We start from the raw sequence: 14,570 nt of genomic DNA on the forward strand, positions 1-14,570 counted from the left end.
GGTGACCAGAATCACACATATATACCTCAATGAAAGGATACTTTTCCTGGAAGTTCCTTAAGTTTTTTCCACCCTCAGAAATTCCTAGTGTCACTGAAGCCAAAGGAAGATTAATGTCTTATATTTAAAATTAGAAAAGTAATTAATGAGGGTGTTTTCTGCAGAAATTTGGGAATATTCTTTTTTATTACATCATTTTATATAACTGTATAATGTAGAACAAAGGAGTATTGTCCTAATTTCAGACTTGTCCCATGCAATATTACAAAGGAATCATGATGAGAAAAGATTTTAATAGAGTTTTCTGATTTCTCACTTTTAAACAAATGTTACTGAATAAAACATTTTTTAGTTTGTAACAGACATTGGGAGTCTCCTCAGACAGTGCAAAGCATGTAATGTATTCTTGTTATCTGAACCTTCAGCTCTCAAAGCAACGAGGAATCACTGACTTGACTGGAAATAATATGTGTAACCAGCATTTGTATAACTGGAAAAAGGCAATAAGGAGGTAATCTTCTCTTGAACAAAAGTAGAGACAATAGGAAACCTTCCATTGCACTGTTATTACTACACTGCTAGCCATGATGCTGTAAATTGTGTTAAACTGAATAATAGAAAAATGGATATAAAAGGTGAATGTCAGCTACATATTTCAAGTGATTTTCTAATTTCTAAGCAAATTTCGTACTTTGCAAAGCCATTAAAAAAAAAAAAAAAAAAGCTTTTCTAATAAAGTCAACAAAAGTCATACAGTGGTGAAAAATGAATACAACTGAAGTCAGTGTTTTTACTGCAGTCACATATACTCATATCAGAAAAAAATAAACAAAGCAATATTGTGGGAATAGCCATGACAGAACAGATTTTGTTTAACTTGAATCTATGGGAAATACTGCCAAAACTACTTACTTCAGTACCCGTACTGTGATCCAGTTGTTCTACATCTGATCTTGTTTTAGTCGTGGGTCACACTTCTGAAAAGACACAAAGAGTCAGCAAATAGAACAGTGTTTTTAATGGTTACAGATAATTTTTAGTTTTGTAACTACTTAACAGAGGCAAAACTGAAATTGGGCCTTTAGTCCAAATATTCCTGTAAAATATTTACGATTTGCCTGCTCAGAACAAACAAAGCAGTAAATAAGCATGGCTATTGTGCATCGCTCCTATCACAACGATCTCAAAGGAGCTGCGCTGCAGTCGGAACGCTTGGCTCTTGCACTGAGCAGTTAAAGAGTTTGTTCATGCAAAGGAAGCACACGCAGCCCTCTCTTACACCGAATAGAACCAAAAGGTACCGAAACACATTAAAATAGTAACCCTTACTTTCAAAATAGATATCCAGTTAAGTATCTGACAGGAAAACAGCTTTCTCTAAAATACGTATGCTCTCCATAGGAGAAATTTTATTTTAACTTTAGCAACATTGCAAGACCATGGGAAGTGTTATAGAAAGAAAAATGCACATGCATACAAACACCATCCTTCCTCTCCTGATAAGCTGGACATTACGCAGAAATAAGTGAAAAGTACTACTCAGACTAAATTACAGCTTCTTTGTATCTTAGTGATTACCACCATCTCTTTCAAATTCATTTACTGTCACTGTTAACCTACGGAAGAGATTTGGAGGTTTTAATAGTCATGAGTTCCAGCTGAATGAGACTAAATAATAGAGCAAGTAACAAAACAGAGAAATTTATGTAAACAAAATAAAGTGACTATGGAAGTTATCCTGGCAAGTCCTCATCTTACACAGGAGAACTCAGACCTCTTCGTACAGGTAAAAATATTTATTTTGGTCTGCTGGTAACTTTATTAGAATCTGTAATACAATTACACTAGCCAAAGAACATTCCTTTATAAACATTAATTGTATGAAAAATTCTGTGTGTTGGATAAAATACTTCTGTCTGCCTGTCTCACCCATTGTAATTATCTCCAAATCCCAAGTCAGACATTCTATAAACATTTTTTTTGTTTTTGTTTTTGTTTTGTTTTTTTTACAGTGGAGGTTCATCCCTTTATAGTATTTGTGGTGTCCATGGATCAACCATCTTTTCCATCTCTTATTGTGCAAACACAACAGCTCTAAATCTCTTTTCTCTTAAAAATGACTTCCTCCCTAAAGCAAAGATTTGGGAAAATAACTTTGGCTTTAAAATGCACTGAACAGTGTAAGTGCAATAAGATCATACAGGGTGATAGCTTAAATTGATCATTTAGATTCCATTGGAAATTTATATAGAACCATTAAACTTTTGACAGAAATTTCTGTCCCCAAAATATGTGATTTCAAGACTGCATCTCCTTCTGAGGTACTCTCTAGCCATACAATGAGATTCTTTCACTGTTATGTACCATGCGCTGGGTGAGGTTCATCTGAATTTCAGTGAAACCTCAGCTACGTCAAAGAAATGAGCCCAAGTGGAATGTAGCATTCTCTATATTTTTGGCTCCTCTGACAGGATTATTCCACCGGTATTATTATTCAGCAGCGTCACAGAAAGTCCAATGGGGAGTGTAACCATACAAATCTCTGTAACACAGCCAACTAAAAGACAGTGGGTTTGAAATCACTAGAAAAGCAAAAAAAAAGTCCACCGAAATGGAAGTTGGGAAGACCACATTGTGGCTATGCATAATGAGCAGACGGGATTTCTTTTGAATCCTTTCCACCCTGAATCCTTGGCTGGATAAGCGTATACACACCTGAATAAAGCATCGTTATGATTTAAGCCAAGAAGGATAAAGAATCCCGTTTTGATGGCGATCATCCATTTAGATTCAGTTCAACCAGCAAAGTGATACCTGTTTCTATAAGCTCAAGGCCAAGCTCAAGCTACTTTTCCTGTATGAAAAAATACGGTCTGTTTAAAATGGAACACTGTGCTCTAGGTGCTTGGTGGGTGTTTCAGTGCATTTGTTCAAAGAACTGAAATCTCTTTCCTGAGCCCTATTACAAGAGGATTTATGTTGTCAGTTAATGACAAATCATCCTGTCTGACACCAACAAAACAGTAGTTTGGCTATTAAATTAACAAAAGTAACATTATGTTATGTGCCTAATGAGCTGGAAATACATTCAATTTGCACTCCACTTGCAATGCAAACATTAAACAGCCATCCAGACCTGTACTTAGACTAACATTTATCAAAATAAACCTTAAACAGAGATTAAACACAATTTATCTCAGGCTTATTAGATGCTGTCTTTTTTTTTCAGTTGTATTGTGATTTAGCTCCTAGACAGAACAATATAAACTCAAAGATAATGGGTAAATGAGTAAATGGTAAATGGGTTTACAATAATAGGAAGTACCTAGAGAAAGGGAAAACACTCTATAACTCAGACATTACTTAATGAAACTAAAAGCCATGTAACCGACTTGAACCAAAGCTTACACTTCAGATGGGTTTTGAAAAAGAAAAAGGAACGGAAAATGTGAAACATACTCCTTTGGGGCAATTATGACACTTCTGTGAAGCAGAAAAGAGTGGGCACATCAGGGAGTAAACAGAGCTGAATCAGTTACTGGTCATGTCACACTGAATGTGTTGATTAAAATCCTGAAGTTATTGGAAGAAGTTTCCCAGGTATGACGCTCATCAGGTATTGCTCAAGTCTGGGCATTAGTAGCACAGTGTGCTGAAATACTCTTTCCATCTCATCAAATATTCACCTTCCCGAAGTTCACTTGCCCCCATGTATGTGCTTACATAACCAGACAGTGGTTGCTCAGCCACTCCACTACAAGGGCTTCCACACACTACTTCTGTTTCCTAGTTTAGGTAAACAGATTTGTCATTCCCACTGTCACATATTTAACATGACTAATTCCACATAGATTATGCCTTCAGCCTTTAAAAGCCATAACAGTCTGATGTCTTCTAGCCTCAAAATCATGCTTTCAGTATCAGTATGAAAAGGTTCATTCCAGTGGTATGTAACACAATAGGTGGCAACAATTTGGGGCTCTCTGTGTGCTCTGAAGCATAGTTATTGCATGTTCCTGCATGGTTTGGACTTGGGTATGTTGAAGCAGAAGTTTCCATTCTAAGAAGTCTGTACTCACTTGAGATATTTGGCAATATTCTCCCTTAGTCCTGTTGCTTAGCCTTAGCTCTGATGCTGCCACTGCCTCCTTGCATGGAAGCATGTGTAAGCATCGTGTTTGTGTATGAGAACTTGTTCAGGTGTCCCGGAGTCACAACTGGACCTGTCATGGAGCTAATGAAAAGCCAGCCGAACTTATTGATAGGAATCCATCTCTTATCAATAGTAAACTTCTAAAAATTTATTTAGGCCTTGCAGTAACAGCCGAATTTTACCATGTTATGAGCAGCAGTAATACTGAAGTTTGTTTTCTGTAGTCCAAGTAAGGCCACTGTGCATTTATTTACAGTCTCTTCACATGGAAGAGCTTCCTGGTGCAGTCAGTTTTGTAGGGCATTTTATGTCTCAAGCTACTTGTTTCATGTCCTGCCAAATCAGATGCACAACTGAAACTTCCCAGGCACATATCTGTGCAAGACATTGAGGTGGTACACCTTAACGCTGGGATTTATTTCACTTATTTGAGATATCTGCAACATAGATTATGACATCTGGAGATAGTTGTCCTTAGCTCCTTTGAGGAGTGATTCATCTGACTTATTTCTAGACGTCCACTTTAGGGTAAGATGACTTAAGACTCAGAAGTGCTGTTGTTTCTTCCGCTGTGTATAAAGGATGCCCAAGCTGACTAACACAGAGGGGGGTGTGGACATTATCAGATGATTTCTCCAGCAAACCTTCCAAACTTAACTCTTCCACTCACTCTCATTTAATAAAACAGAATTTAACAGGTACTGGATAATTTTTTTTTCTCTTCTTTCTAGAGCAGGTCACAGATTTTCATTCAGCTGAAAATTGCAGAATGGCTGCAATGAGCACAGCCATTTCTATCACACAAAACTCCAGAAAAGAAGTTAGTCTCTTATTTGTCTACACTATTCAGAATTGTTTTTACTGAGCAAGATCTTCTACCTCTACCATGGATTAATTGTTCTTCATCGTTCATCTTCGCTCCTTTTCCCAGTAAGAGGTTCACATGGTGACACGTAAAGAAAATGTGAGTAGAACCACTACCTACTGCTAGTAAGGTAAACTACTTACCCGTACCAGTAGTTCCTACACTGCCAGAGTAACACCCCAACATACATGGTCTGGTTTAGATATGTATCTGCTGTTTAGATATGTATCCAGCTATAAGCTATAAAAAGAAGCCAGGTAATACGCCACTACTGATCCCTTTAAAGTTCCCCTGAGTTGACAAGAATAGAGGAACATTTTGTATGAGAAGGGATATAAGACTTTCAGACTGGACACAAGCAGTCCTGACAGCTTAACACCTATGCTAATGCAGTTCTAACTCTTCTCGCATAGCTTCCCTCCTCTAGAAATTGTTGGTGAGTACTAACCGTATGTTATCCGGCTTCAGTTGTCAATGCTGTGGAGGGCAGAGCTTGAGGTCAGAAGTGCACAGGTTAGGAAGAGAGTACGCTATTCTGGCTAGACTGGGAATATAAGCCTAGAGGGGACATCCTGGGATATCAAATTCAGTTTCTTGTAACTGAAGGCAATCTTATTATATAATCTCTCTACCATACTCAAATATACTACTAAATCTTTCTAGACTGAAAAGAAAACAGAGCTAAAGCTGAAAGCCGCAAGAATTCTTCAGTTTCAGAAAAAACTTCCATCTTCACTGAACACATGAGCCTAAAGAAAACAAGTGGCTGTTGGTTTCTATAAGTCTATTGCTCAAATTTATTATTTCAGTACATATATTATCAATGTCTATTTTTATCCTAATCTTGACATGATTTAATCTCCCCTCAGAGACACGAGTATAAGCAGACACACAGAAGACAATGTCAAATCCCAACACCAAATGACTGGATCATACATTTGTGTTGGCAACATGAAATTTACTGAAGGACCTGATTTTTAATGATGGCAATTAATCATAGGGGGGGGAATATGTTTCAATTTCAATGGCCGTTACATTGTTTTTCATTATTTTAGAGAAGCACTGCATCAGCTGAAGGCCAACAGCTCATAAATCTAGAAAGAAATAAAAGTTTTCTTTTCTTTGCTCAGCAATAGGATTTTGGCAATCTTCAAATACTGTTTCACATTTGTTTTATGTTACACTGTTTCATGTGCCGTATTTCAAAATCTAACTCATATAGCCATACATATACACATTTGTATGTATAATATATAAAATTATTTCCACTTTTATTTTTCATTTCAGTCTGTGGAAATAGAAATTGGCTCACTTAGGAGATATCACTCTCCTGTAGTGCAATTAAGAAGTGTAATGATGAGTATTTTCCTACCTGGAAAATCATAGACTCTTTAAAATACTAACTCAATGCACCTCTAGTGGTATATTACACTCCCATCTGTTGATATTTCAACTTGTCTTTCTATTTCACATTTTGCCCTCTTGCCCAAGGACTGCCTCCACTGTTCAGTACGGAGCTATATTCCACATCATTTCTGCGCTGTAATTTGCGAGGTATATCAAAAACAAGAAATTCCTCCACAGGCTGGAAATGCATCACAAATGTCTATTTCCTTTGCCTGAAGATAGACATCCTTGTCTAATTTCTGCTTCAGCTGTGACCACAGGCAAATCTCTATGCCTTATTTAGAGATAACATAACTTCCCTACTCAGAAAAGGCTTGTAAAAAAAAAAATCACATTTTTTTTTAATTTAAGGTGTTCATATAACTGTGATATAAGGATAATTCAAGGACAAACAGCACATTTGGTGCATCATAACAGAGAATAGTTAGAAGCCAGCTCAGCCTTTGCTCCCACAGTATCAGTATGCCCAGAAATGTCTCACCAATTCCATCTTGGTTTCACTTCCTCACATAACACCTGAACAGACATTGCACTGAAGGAAATGCTAACTCTTTTTTCTCATGTTCTAAAGGTAATAATATAAAACAACCTTGTTTATAACAACATAATTTGTTGCTAAGGCTGACTGTGACATTCACAGTGACTGTTTTCCTAGAGTTTACAAGCAAAATCCATTGCTAAAGACAGATTTTCTTAACTAATATACATAATGGAAAATGATAGATAAGAAAAATAGGACTCATACAGATCAGTTTGCCTCTTGATCTTTGTACACATTTTAGTGGAATTAAAGGCATATGAAAAATTATTTATACTGATAAAAATGAAAGCACAAAGCATTTCATCTACAGGAGAGAGAGAGACTGTACACTGAGGGCATGATCTTTCTAACTGCTACTCATGCAAAAAGTACTCTAGATTTTACTAAAGATTTTTTAAAAATTCACACTAATGGAATATGGCAAAACAGAAGTTAGCCATCAGTGTGGGAGTTGAAATGATAATTCAGGGTCCACCATAATGAAACGTAAAAATTGTACACATCGCATTATAGGTATGTATTTCAAAGCTATATTATATTGCCTGAGCAGAAGTCTGGCAATAACTATACTTCTCACAATGTTACATAGCCCTCTTTGGTCCGTTTCTGTGAGCTGTTTGCACATTTTTACATTCTTTTAATTAAGAACGTGAACATGCAGCTCATTGTGCTTAGGATGCTAACATTCTCTGCAAATCTACCCGAGGAATATACCAGGAAAATCATGCCAAAATATTATCTTATAAACACACTCATGTTCTAGAAGACACATATGCTATTCTGGGACTCTTCTGATTCAGAATTAATCTTGGTTTTACCAATTAATAGTCATTGATTAAACTGGCTTTGTCAGAGTTCTTTATCTGGGTATTAGACCAAAAAAGCTTGAGATCTCCTTGATCGTGTCAGAAAGGATGGATTGTTTTTAATTTCAATTAATTATTTAATTTTAAGATTTAATTCCAGTCTAGTATTGAGAAAACACTATTGTTTTGTAGATTTGATACTGTGCAAATTCATTCTCAGTTTCATTTAATATCAAACAGCATTATTTTTTTTTCATTCCATTTTAGTAGTTGTCAAGTTATTATGGAATACTGGTCCAGACCACATGAGGACCTAAGAGGGCATCACCTACTTCACCTATATGCCTAGCCAGCTTTACATAATTTACTCCTGATTCTCCTCTGGGGATAGTAAAAGCCATCCAGTAAGGAAGACCATTAAAAGAAGAAGACAAAAGAAATCACAGGAAAGGAGGAAGAAGCTGAAAAGGAAACAGCTAAGATCAAGAGAGAAAGATCTGATAATTGTGCAATAGTAATAACGTGGCTGAGGAAGAAGAGAGGAATTGGTTACTCATTAGCAGCACTGTCTGAACCAAAGTGAACTTTGGAGATACCAATACTTGAGGCACAACCCAGCTTCTCCTCTGTGCCACTTCCCTTTCCAGGATCAGTCTCATCAAATATCATTCCAGATAAAGAGCGGCTTCAGAGTCAAGCATGAGAATATGGTGAAAAAAATCAAACAGTGGTAAATACAGACTCATCTACTTTGCCAGTATGACCCATTTCAGCAATATCTCACCAAACTCACAGGCACCACGTATTTTACCTTCAATTGGTATGCTGATACAGCTATAAGAGTTGCTTGAGGGAGTTATTGACTCAGTAAATTATTCCAAATGTTTACAAATGTAGGATCATTTTCTCACGCCCTTGTCTTTCCACAATTCTCCTTAATGAGGATAGCAGAGTCCATGGCCAGTTCTCAAACACACAGATACCATAGGAAATTACTGAAAGTGTTTCACATTCATTTAGCACCATCAGATTGGAAGAACCGATAATGTATTTCCAAACTGAAACAAATGCTTTATGACTCCCGTTTTCAAACATCAAAAGCTTACAAACAACACTAGTGGATCAACCAAGACTCTGAAAGAAGCCAAAGTGGGTAATTAGAGAACATACAATAACAGAACAAACACAGCGATCCTTCCCTTGACTACTTTCCCAGGATACAAAGTTTGACAATTTTCCATCCATTTCTAAATTCTGCTTTTATCATCACTGACAAGAGGACAAGTCCTTATTTTAACACTCTATTAAGAGCACTGACAGCTGGGAAAGTGGCTGTCAGCCTCAGATTAACAGAACTTGTTTATTCACAACTTGCAGCTTATCTCTAGGGCACACATGGACTTTCTGTTTTTCTAAGCAATTCTCTATCAGTTAAGAGCCTGATTTATTTACACACATGAGCAACTTCACTCACGCAAGGAAGGACACTTAATGGGAGATACATACTATTATTTATTATTAAGCAGTGTCTTATTTGCTGTCAAGTAAAGATAATATTATAATTGTTGTCATGCACATTCACATTGCAATGCCAGTCAGCAGTAAACTCAGTCTTACTGCTGTGTGTGAAAAGTGGATAAGCTCTGCATTGCCCAAATTTGAAAAGATATCATGCACTCACTTTTACTCTACACACACTCTGACAGTGATCCTATTGAATGCAACAGAACTAGTATTGAGTAAAACTATTCAGTATCATCATGATCTGGCATGGCAATCACCTAAAACCAGGAAGAAAATAGCCTTTTTCCCAATGAGGAAACACACTTTATTCTTTTCTTCTTACTTTTAGTTCCTGTTGAATTCCCTGAACCTCTTTTCCAAATGCATCCTAGAAACACACCTCTCCTATTTAGCACAAGTGACTATATGGTCCATCTTGCTGACCTGTCCTGTTTCCTATCATCTGTCAGTCTGATTCCCACAGTACATCTTACGTTGTATTGACTGTCTTTCTATGGTGTTTGTTGGTATATTACAGAATAGAATCCCTCTGTAAGAACAGAAATCCACAGCTTCACTGCAGAACAAGTGGTCAAATCCATATTTAACACAATATAAAGCACTACATAAGAGGTGATTACCATGACGGAGTTTTAGCAGCATATTCTGAAAGCACATCACTGAGTTTAGGACAGCCAGTTCAGAAAACAGGACAAGATATAGCCATAATCGGACAAAACCAAAATCAACAACAAAAACCCCAGCATATTCTCCTCCTGTCCATGTGATCCAAAGAGATGCTAAAACAGTCCAAATCCAAAGACCCATCATCCAGAGATCAAAATAGATAGATGTCCTCATTTAAACAAACACAATGAAAAAAGAAGCTCCATATATCCAGATTCTAGACATGGGTTATCGAATTAATCAAAGTTGTCTCAAACTCTGTTTGAAAAATAAATATTTTTCCACAGTCCTCCAGACTAGGGCAGATGAAAACGTTGTTTGACAACAATCCCCACAAATGCTGTGAATGTTCCTGTGGGTTGCAAGTCCTTGATTTTTCAAAAACAAGGCACTGCTGCTATCTGACCATTTTTAGCAATTCCTCCTTTCTTCTTCAGCCAACTATAAACCATTTTGCCCTCCAGTCCCTTTTGGGTGCAATGACTCTGGCTATACAGTAGGACTGGCAGCTTGCCATTTATAGGCTTGTTATTTTGGAAATTAGTGGACACATTTTAGATGAAAGAGAAAGTATACCTCATTCCTGTAAATGTTCACAGAAAAATGTTTCTTTGAGGATTGGAGCTGAGATAATTTTCTTTTAATTAACAAAGGGGTACATTATACATAGACCAGATAAAATGCAAAACTCTCCAGCATTTTCTGGTTCCAATTTCTTTGCAAGGAAAGAGGCTACATCACCAATTAGTGCACACAGCCCAATTCCTCCTTCCATGCCAGTGTGCTGCCACCCATGTGTGTAGAGAATATACAGGAGGACTACAGAATAGATGCCTGTAGATGGGCTCTGATATCATTGGACAACTATAAAGTATGTGATTTTTTTGGCTGATTTTTGCAGTGCTATAGAATTAGCATGAATAACATAGCAAAGTCAAAATGGCCAAATTCAGAAAGAAGCTGAAATAGTATAAAGTTGGAGTGCATTTGTTATCGTCAATGATCTTCAGTTGATGGTGTTGCATTTAGTCCATTAATTTTGATAAATTTACTCTGTATTTGAAACACTGAAAATGAGATCAAAATCAACCCTTAATATATATGTTACAGAAAAAGCTTTCCTTCTTTAAATAATCTTCTATTATTTTTTTTCTAGTGTTCATCAGATGAAACAAGCAAGGCTTATGAAAACCACCAGCATATGGCTCAAAATATCATGTTTAGTGACAAATATATCAGATATGAAATGTATTATGGACTCAGGACTGAACCAAAGCACTTCCATCCACTTGGGATTCAGCATGTTGAGGTCCCAGGAGGAAGAGAGCAACAACTCTTCTGTGCAGTACCCTTGAGGTTAGACACCTTGCACAGCTTACAGACTTGCACAGATACAGACTTAGATCTTTTCTAATCAGATCTGCTTGAATCCAGTGTTCCCATATCAAGACCACATTTGTGAATTCAGGCTATAGTTTCATTATACACACGTTGTAAACAAAAAGACTAGTAGGAGAATACAGAGGCAAACAGCTCAGAATTAGGCCTTACTAGGCACAAAAAAATAGATTTATGTCTAGGTTAAAAGTGAGTTTATGGCATCCTGTATTTTAAACATTAACTATGAAATATGTAATAAGCACTTTATTAGTTCAATTAACATTTTTGGTCTTGAGCTAAGAAATCTGTTGAAACTTGCAGACAATCTAGCTATAAGACAAGTTCTAAAAATCACTGACCCAGAATAACAACAAAAATACAAAGATATCTTAGTCAGGTGTTCTGTTTGAAATTGTACATTGCCTCAGGCACATTTTATTAACATAATTATGGTTGTCTATAACCAAGAAAACTCAAACTAAAAGGTGGTACAAATATTACCCTGCCAAACTGAAGAAGAGTGCGTGCACCTTGGCAACATAGAATAGTTGATATTTGTGTTTTATACAATATAATGAGTTCTGAAGACAGATGGTCTGATTTTGCTCATAGTGCTGGATTTCTGGGAGGTATACACATATCCAAGTGATTTAATGAAGGCTGGAAAAAATCTAAAAAATTTGTCAGCGTATTTTCTACTAAATAAAAGCTGAACTGGGAGATAAGGGGGTCTTAAACGGAAAATTTATTTGTTTTAAGAATTTCTGATTTTTGAAACTAGATTAAATAAAAGCCCTCATGAAGTACAAGCACAGCCAGACACCAACGTAATTAAAGGTACATGAGAACATGAGAAGGGAAGAGATTCCAGTCTAAAAGATGTCTCATTTTCCCCCTACACTCAGTCAAACCTTGACTTTTTCATCTGTTGATAAACCTTGGACTCCAACCCTGTCCTCTGAGCAAACAGGGATTGTATATCTATTCTCAGTTATTTCCTCATGTAATCAAACTTAGTCAAAAATAAGTTCTCAGAGAAAAACTTTTAGCCTAGAATAATAACCTAAATGACAGAGATTAAAAAAAATAGCGCGGATGAAAAATGAAATCCTAGACATATTTATTGCTTTGATGGCCTAAGCATATACATTTCCTAGAAAAACAGTACTTCTAGAGCTCTCTAATTTAGGGTTTATTTGAATATTTTGTTCACTTCTGCGAAAAATATTTGTGATCAGACATGTAAACTGTTTAAAACATTATTTGACTTATTTCTTTAACTGTTATGTATTTTTGGGAAGCTAGAAAGGGAGATTGTGTTCTGGGATTAAAAAACAAGTCTCAACCTGCTAGGACAATAGTATATTCTATTTTCTATGCCCTTTAGTCTTTTTTGCCTTGAAGTACCAACAAAACCCATTCCTGGAGTGTTATTTCCCACAGGGATGGGCACACTGATCATAAAGAAGCTACAAAGCTACGGATATTCACACAAATCCATATTCAACCATTTGGTTCAATACTTCCCTGTTTATTTACCTGTGGGCTTCTTTAGCATGGCAATATTAAATATTTTTGCCAATGTGGGAAGTAATTTTCAAGAGACTTTATTTTGGGGGAATTTTTAGTCATTGTTAGAATAAACAACATGGTTTTAACACACTGTGTTCATATGTTCATATGGGGATATAGTGCTTCCAGAAGATGAGTTCCAAGCCCCCCGTTAATTAAGAAAAATTTAAAGTGCAGGATTAAAGCTGACCATCTCAGACAGACTGTGCACAAAACCATGTTCTCACCTTTGTAAAATTTTTCCCTTCCTTGTACGAACCATATTGAAAATACTTACCAGAAGGCATCGGTTCTGCACATTTCCATGCTAAAGTTGATTCCAGCAGCAGTGTATGGTTTGGTGCCACACCGTATTTACTCGCACAAGTGCTCTGATTTCAGGATTTGTATAGGCAATTTTCAATTCTCCAAACTTCCTTTCTACTCTTTCTTCTTATTCCAGGTCTTCAGAGGCTGCAATAGTGCCTGTCTCACTGACTTCTGGAAGTAGAAGCAGCAGAAAGTACATTTTTACCTCTTCTATTGGATCTACAGAAGAGGAGGCCCCCTTGTGAAGCTATTCATTAAAGATACTGCCTTTTGATGAGAGTACCAGAGAAGCCGGAACCTGAGTTTTTACTTTGAAAGATAACTAGCAATTAATTCTTTAAAAATAGAAAACAAACATAAGTTTTTAGCAATATTTTGATGTTCTGCATTATAACCTTGAAAGATAATGGTCTATGATAATATGACAATAATCTAATTTCAGTGATGTTTCAGAACTATAATAGTCTGTATTTTAGTTATGGGCATAAAATTTCACTGCTGTCTCTATTAAAGTTGACTTTTTATTATTTGAATTTTCCAAATTAATAAATAAAAAAAGATGTGGGAATATACAATTGTATAGCTGTGCTGAACACCCCTACTATAGTGATTCCATGCTTCAAGAATTCCTACTCTAATTCATTTTAGAGTCAATAGACAAATTCCATTTTCTTTAACATCTAAACCACTAATTTTGAGACCAGCATAATTATCTCTTTCACTTCTGCCTAAGCCATAAGAGTGGGAAGGTTTGTTATTTCTCAAGGGCTCAGGATGTCATGATATTGGATTTATTGTGGAAACCAGAGCATACCACCTAAAGTACCTCCTTAGATGTGAAATAATTGCTGTAAGTCTACAACTTTCAAAGATTTTTACATATGCAAGTTATACAAAATTTCAGGCTTGACCAAAACGAATTGTCCAGATTGTTGCCATATGGTCCAGAGCTGTCCATGCCCATGAAATTCAGCTTCAATACTGGCTATTATACATGTGGGGGGTAAGAAAGAATGTTTATCTCAGAGCTTTTAGTACTTTGCAACTTTGTTTTCTCATAGGCAACTTTCTCTCACCAAATAATTCCCACTTTCAGCTCTTTTATGCCTTTGGTTATCTAAAGATTTATTATTAAAAAGGGATGGGAGTAATACTTGTGAAAACAGAAATAAAATGCCTGAACACTTTTCTTCAGGGTAGGGTTTGCATAATCCAAGTAAATGAGGTCTGCAGCCTCACACACAGAGACGAGAAGAAAGCATATTAATAGCATACGTGCCTTATTTGATTACACTAAAGCCAGCAAGGATCCCTGGAAAAATAGTATGAAATCACAGAATTCAAGGC

The sequence above is a fragment of the Rhea pennata genome, chromosome Z (genome assembly GCF_028389875.1).
Source record: "Rhea pennata isolate bPtePen1 chromosome Z, bPtePen1.pri, whole genome shotgun sequence".
Lineage (NCBI taxonomy): Eukaryota > Metazoa > Chordata > Aves > Rheiformes > Rheidae > Rhea > Rhea pennata.